A 6,000-nucleotide genomic window follows, 5' to 3' on the forward strand; every position below is an offset into this window, starting at 1 on the left:
AGAGCTTTGTCTCTAGATTTCTTCAATGCCCTTGTTTGACTAGAGATTTGGAACTGGCGGCTAACGAAAGCCTTGTGAGCGTGTTGGCTAGAAGGAAAGCAACTTGTCAGTTGGGAGCAAAAGGATGACCACGCACCAGTGGAAAAAAACGCTGCGGCGGTACTTCCTGTAATAAATACCAAACAAGCTTCCATGATATTAGGGCTGATGTCGTCATTCCATTTTATCCGTTTTAGGTTTTCTGTAATATCCTGGGCATGTCGTTGAGGCAGGTTTATGAAACTCTGGCTGAATATTAAGGATGACGACTTGGGGACGGTGATCACTTCCTGATCGAGGAAGAATACTATAGTTGCTCAGATGATGGAGCAGCGCTGAATTGCAGATGGTGTAATCTAAATAGGAGCATTTGCGGCCATTTGACCAGGACCAGTTGGGAGGAGTATCATTCGTAGATCTGCCGTTCATTACCAGAAAACCAATACTTGAAAATTGCAGCACACAAAGCTCACCAAGGCCGCAATACACTTGGTTTGGGGGTTTAGACTGGGCCTTGACTTCCGGGGTTGTTGATGGAAAAAGCCCTTCGTAATCGGTGGAATTACCCTGGAAAAAGTTAGTTTTGAAATCTCCAGTAATAAGGTAATCAAAATTGGGATAATCCACCACCAGGTCACACACAATTTTCATTAAACGCGTTAGATGGGCCTTTTTTGAACGGGTATTAGGGTTGATATAAACATTAAGAAGTAAAAGAGAACGCTGATTATTCCATGCACTAATTTTTACACCAAGTAACCAGTCTTCGTCAAAGGTCAGTATCTCAATCGGGCCTTTTAGATTATTTGAAACAGATATCGACAGACCACCTTTAGGGTGGCCGTAGAGACAAGTTCTGATTGCCGGTTTCCAGAATTCAATGAAACCAATAACTGGGCTGGTTTGAGAAGCCCAGGTTTCCTGAAGGGCAATTAAGTCATGACCAAAAATGAAAGAGTGGATCTCTGAATTTGTGAATTTCTGAGAGAGACCACTAATGTTCCATGAACATAGGGTAAGCAAGGACTGCGGCTGGGGGAACGGAATAGTTGAGGAAAGATGTAAAAGGCGTCCTGATTGAGCCTGGGCTGCAGGATGTTCGTCATGTGGTCAATCTAATATATTACGGGACAGAGTGGCTGGTAGCCAACCCCAATCAGAAATTTTATCGAAATTCAGGGGATTAGACCGTCCATCTTCGGTCGATTGTAGTGATCCTAAGGTGTTTTTAAGGATTGAATATGGCCTATTTTTCTCCCCACTTAGCAAAATAGGGGGTTGTTGAGATAACACTGTGGGGTATCCTGGCGTGGAGTAGGGGTAGATTTTTATGCCCCATTTCCGAAATAAGGGCTTTTGGTCTAAGAATAGTCGTGCCCAAATAGTAGACTTAAAGGACACCACGGTTACCTCAGAGGGTTGAGAACCCCTTGGGGGGAGAAATTCGATTGACTCGATGTCGTCCGAAAACAAAGCCTCAAATCCCGGAACATTGTTGACTAATTTAATTATATTTGATCTGTTAAGAATATCCTGCTGACCTTTTGATTTATATTCGGGGGCAAGGAGAATTTTTAGAGAATGTGTGTCTCTAATAACAGTGTCGGAAATCCGGGATGAGTTAGGCTGTAAGAGATTGGCACTTGGAGTATCTGAGTGTGCTCTCCGATGAGGTTGGTGAAGGGCCCGTGTGCCTTGCCCGGATGACCGAGAGTCTTTTAATAAAGTTGACATATTGTTGTGGATTGTAGCTTGTGTTTCGGAGAATAACATTTATTTTTGCAAAATGAAAAACAAGCAATGCGCATGTGCTCATAACCTGAATTGGTGATGTTTGTAGATGAAACAATTTCTTTTCTAAATATATACTTGAGAAGGTATTTGATAGTCAGTGCTGCTGCCTGACACCCTAATCAGTAAAATTACTTTAATCCATCTGCTGACTGAACCTGTGAGGTCTCATTAACCTGAGCGACAGCATTGCTGCTTGAGATTTTAATTTATTTTTATTCTTTCCATTTTGCTCCCCTGCCTTTGGTATTTACTTTGATGGGGCGCAGTGGAAAAATTAAATAAAGTGAAATGAAGTGTATACATAGATGTCGTGATGTATGATAATATTTCAGGTCTAAAGTTAGACTCCAGGTCTAAAGTTAGACTTCAGGTCTAAGTTTACCTTTGTGAATCGGACGCTGAATCTTTTTCCAATAGTTTGGCAACACAGAAGGCACCAGTGCCACATCCAAACAAGTAAACGTCCTTAACAATGGGTCTAAGGCCTGTGTAGAATTTTTTTATTCTGGTTTGACAAGAAAGAGTGCTTTGTTACACCTCGTACCCATATTCGGAATGCCAAAATGGGGAATGCCACCTCACATTTCCTCCATAACAATATGTAAACGTTTTCAAGGATAAATTGCAAATAGAAGCCCCTGGGATGACAAAACCGCAGGACTAAGGGTCTGATCTATATTTTGGCAAATGGATTAAGTATTGTTGCCATGGCGAAGTACTTTACGCCCGATATGACGAGGGTATTCTGCCAGCCAAATTTAGAGATGTGTGCCATCCCATCTGACATCTCATGTATTTAGTGGAAATGCCGTCAAGGTGGTTCCTGTAAATGCATTGAAAGATTGATGGGCAGCTCCATCATGCCAAACTGTCAATGTGTTTTTTTATTTTCAAAAACAAAATCCCGAAGCAGGATTATGTTTTTGAAAATCAAAAATATTACTCCTTTGCCTTTGGATTTTTCACCCATGGCGTTGGGGTGATTTTATAGTTTTAACTGTCCCTGTTAATAGACAGTGAAAACCGGCCATGTGTTTGCGCACTCTAACTAGGGCTGGTGAACCGCCAACAGCCCTTACTCCATCGGCCTGTTGCAGGTGTAGGCAGTGGAGACGGAATAGTCCCTGCTGCCGGCATACTGAAGTTCTGCCATTGCGACCGAGTGCCCTCTCTGACAGAGTCTAATTCAGGTCCTGTGTCTCTGGACAAGGTAAAGTATGGCCTAATCGCCTGGGATTACAGGCTATGATGGACACGTTGTTGGAATTTTAATAGAAATCCTGCAACATACTACCTGGAAAACCTCCATCACAGACCTAGAACTCCAAATTGTCAAGGAAATATATTCCATGCTTAGGCCCACTGTTCTGGCCTGTAACTGATTTGCATATGCAACTGGCGGCTTTAGATGATGTTAGACTTTTTGCAACAGGGGGTTTCTCTGTGGTCTTTTTATATATGGCCTTATTATTTACACCTGGCACCAGGCTTTTGCACTCAACACATTGTATTTGTTTGGATTGTGCTTTACTTGTTACAGCAGTACTGTTACTGTGTATTGATTTAACCACTGCTGCCTGTGCCTGTGTAAAGAGTCACACATTTTGTTTCTCTTTCTAATAGTGAGAGAATATTACTCACCCCCCTTCTAAGCAACGCGAAACAGATAGGGAGACAAGCACTTTAGATTCGGAAGGCAAACAAGAGCCCTTGTATCTTTCAAAGAAGTTTCATCTTAAGGTATCTAAAGCAATTGTTGCAAATTATAAATCTGCTTCTTCTACATTATCCAGGCTCTTGATTCTGCTCTGTCTCATCCTTTATTAGGTATGGTGTACTCTAGGATATTTTTATCACTCCCTTTGCAGTCTATCCTTTATTAGGTATGGTGTACTCTAGGATATTTTGATCACTCCATTTGCAGTCGAGTGGTTAAAAGTGGGAGTGATGCCTGGACAGCAACATTCTCCATTCAGGTAAAGACCAACAAGGAGTTAGAGTTTTTCACCAGGCTGCAACATGTCCCTATATGTGTGGGAGGTAAACTGATTCAGCATATTCTTCTAGAATTCAAGAGGTCCTATGTTATTAAGCAGATGGTCAGTACCGCCGCCCCCTGTTATTGCCTACCAAACATTGTTCACAGAACATCTTGTTCAAAGGATCTCTTCTTCTTCAATTACAAAGGTTTTGAAGGAGTTCTATGTAATTAGGATGTTGTCCTCTCAGCCTTTCAGACCTAGTTCAATGCCACTTCAGATGAAGACTTTAAACAACTATGTGTCACATAAAGTGGTCTTACTCCTACCAACAAGGTAGTGAAAGCTACACTTTTAAAGTTGATAGCCCCACTGAAATTCCTGTTCCTCTCAGATTTTCTACCACAGTAAAAGCAGCATTGATACTTTTGATGGACTTTCCCCATCAAAGACATCTGTAGGACGCAAGGCATGGTGCTGCACATGCTTGTTGCAAGTATTGCTGTCTAGATGCACCCTTTAGTAAAGATGCAGCCCTGTGGCCAAGACGTTTTGTACAACTTTTGTGTTTGAACCCTATCTGTGCATGTATTGTGTCACCCCCTCAATGGATTTAAACAGCTGAACCAGTGCTGGATGGCCAGGGAAATGTAGTTTACCAAAGCTCAGTCACAGTATCCTGTATCCGCATCCGCAAACTATTGTTCTTGGTTACCGTTTTACTTTTTCTTGGCCCTTAAGGCCCTAAAAGTTTAAAAATTCATATCTCCAGTTACCCATAACCATCTTTAATGATTTCAGTGTCTTTTTGCTGAATACTTTTTTCTCCATTTTTCTAAATTGGATTGGGAATTATTTTATCCTGCTGTGTTCTATATGTTCTATATTTTGCTGTGTTCTATATTTTCTATTCTTTGAAATTGTTGGTACTGCTTCTACTTCACAACCACTTCTCTGGGGACTACCTGGTGTTTTGTGGCATAGCTACAAAACGTTGATCATACACTCTTAGAACTGTGTTTTGACCTGACCAGAATGGGTTTATTATTTTGGTTGGCGTAGCCCGCCTCCCAAACATCATAATCCAATTTATGGCAGTGGACTTTCAGACTTGTGATCAGTGTACTGTATAACAGGAACATCAGCTTTCACTGGACTTTACTATGTGGGCTCCAGTTTAAGGTGGGGGATGAGAGCCACCCTGTGATTGAAGTGAAAATAGGCCTAGTGGTGTTAAGGATCGAACCACAGATGGCATAGCATTCCCCTTGAGCCAGGCGTGGATCAGAACCCGCAGGTAAAACAATGCTCGCAAAGGCTAAAGAAGACAGCAGAAGCCAAAATGGATAGCATGGGATAAAAGAGAAGGAAAATGAAGATGCCGCCGAGGAAGTGGTAAGAATGAAACTCTCAATTTGGAACAACCACCACCATGATTTCTTTGTGAAGCTATGGAAGACTACACTGCATCAGGCAGACAACAGCTGAAATGGTGAGGTGCCTTAGCATCTATTTGGATGTAAGATTGTCAAGTGTTTGTGGATAGTGGGCTCCTGAGAGGGTCATTATTGTGGATGTGTTAGTTTTAATTCGAATGAAAGGGAGGGGCTGGTTAGAGATTGGATATGGTGAAGAAAAGGGAAGTTTTTACTGCCATCAAGTGGATTGTCTTTCAAGCTCTTGTTACTAAGCACATGACACAAACCACACCAGTCCACAGCCTTGTCACTCAATTTCCAGATGCCAAGTTTCCCTGCAAAACCATCAATAGTTTATACCGTTCTGGAGTTGCACAACATATACATTGGCCTAATACTGGATGCCAATCTAAAACTGAAAGATTCAGGGAGATTTACCTCTAGACACTATCCTAATTAGGTGAAAGCTAATACACATACCAAAACGTGTAGAGTCGCAATCTTGGAGTGAGACTCAGTGAGGCAATCCATTCTTGACACAATCTAACACATTTGATCGGTGTATGCTTATTAAGGGCAGGGTAGGTGTGGAAACGTTGACTGTTGTGAAGGTATGGGTGCAACTCACGGAGTTTCACTCTGTTTAATTCCATGGAGGTACATGAAAACGAAGCGAGATTCTGCGAGATTCCATGAGTTCCGCGAACGGGCAAATATTGGCATGCGCGCCAGAGGTTGCTGCTTCTTTGCTGCCTACACGAGCTGCAGCT

The sequence above is a fragment of the Triturus cristatus genome, chromosome 6 (assembly GCF_964204655.1).
Source record: "Triturus cristatus chromosome 6, aTriCri1.1, whole genome shotgun sequence".
NCBI classification, from domain to species: domain Eukaryota; kingdom Metazoa; phylum Chordata; class Amphibia; order Caudata; family Salamandridae; genus Triturus; species Triturus cristatus.